Consider the following 1,549-nt stretch of genomic DNA (forward strand, 5'->3'; position numbering starts at 1 on the left):
ACCCGGAGAACACAGCTGCGAGGCCTGGGGCAATGATCCTCACAGGGACCATCCACTGGAGCACACTCTCAGGCCCCCCAGAGGCTGTGTCCCCCACCCTTCCCACGCGGAAGGCCTTGCCCCGGCGGCTGGGGTGGCCAGGGTCAGCTGCCTGGCTCACGACCGACCTGTCCTGAGGGAGGGGCTGGGCCCAGGAAGGACCAGCCTCTGCCTGCTGACCGGACACAAGGCCTAGTCAAGGCCACGCAGCTCAGGCCCAGACAAGGGCAGCTGGGGGCAACCAAACCCAGAAGGAGCCGACTGCTCTGTGGGCAGCTCTGGGGCAGCAGGAGGCACACCCTCCTCTTGTGGGCCAGGGACCACTGGGTGTCTGGGGCTCCCGGGGCAGGCCATTTTGGCAGACAATGGGGCACAGGCCGGAGGGCTGAACCCCACTGAGTCACTGCAGCTGACCTCACGTTCCTCCTGCCTCTGGCCCATTAGCCCCAGCTACCCTGTGCCCCCACCTAGGCCCGCAGGGAGAGTGACAGTGCTGGGCCGGCACCCTTGAGTCCTCACTGCCATAAAACCCATGGCTCCTGGGCAGTGAGTCAGCCTTCCCTCCCCAGCACAGACGGTCAGGGCCAGGCCTGGGCCCCAGAGACTGGGACAGAGGGCACCAGAAACCAGGCATCCTGGGACACTTGCTGGGGTCCTCATTGGCTCAATGGGGAGCCTCATTGGCTGCAGTCTGGGGGTGCCCTCCCCTTCCACCCCTTCCAAGGCTCCCCGCTTGGGCTCTCAGCTGATCAGGGGTCTCCTACCATCACCTGGGGGCCTTGGGTCCCCATCTTCATGGTCAAGGCCCCTGGGAGAGGGCACAACACCCACATCTCAGACTCCCTGCATCTTCATGGCTGCCCCAGTAATCCTGCACTGACCAGGCAGATGAGGTCAGGCTAATCCAGCCTCACTCTGGGCTCTGCAGCCAGGGCTCCTCTACTGCCCAGGGGACCCACACCACCCCTGATGCTCCATGAGACAGGTGGGCACAGGACTGCAGCCACTGTGCGAAGCCAGGAATGCCCCAGACTGCAGGGCACTGAGGGGAGCCTCCCCCAGGAGTGCTGCCTCGCCCCATGGTGCACCTGAGCACTAGGTGCAAAAGCTACGCCCCAGTTAATCGCCAAGCTGGGCTCGAACCCACGACAGGCCCCAAGCCCAAGTGGCTCAGTCCCCTAAACCAGGAGGCCTGGGTCCCCTGCTTCTCACCCCCCACAAGGGCACCAGGCTGGCAACACCATCTGGGACCCCATGCCCACACAGTCGCTTGAGCCAGTCCCACCCTTCACTCCCTGAGTCACACTTGGGGCCCAGGACCTGAGAAACCCCCTCCACTGTGTGGAGTCCTCTGTCCTGTGACCCCGGGGACTCTTTCAAGGCTCCTCGTCCACCTTGCAGCTACTGATGGGACCGCGTGTATTCACCTCTGCAATCCCCACCTCCTGGGAGAGGAAGTCCGGGCCTGTCCTGCTCTGCCCCTGCACTGGCTGGGACTTGGCACTCGAGT

Source organism: Bison bison, unplaced genomic scaffold, assembly GCF_000754665.1.
Source record: "Bison bison bison isolate TAMUID 2011002044 unplaced genomic scaffold, Bison_UMD1.0 scf7180017864289, whole genome shotgun sequence".
Taxonomy (NCBI): Eukaryota; Metazoa; Chordata; class Mammalia; order Artiodactyla; family Bovidae; genus Bison; species Bison bison.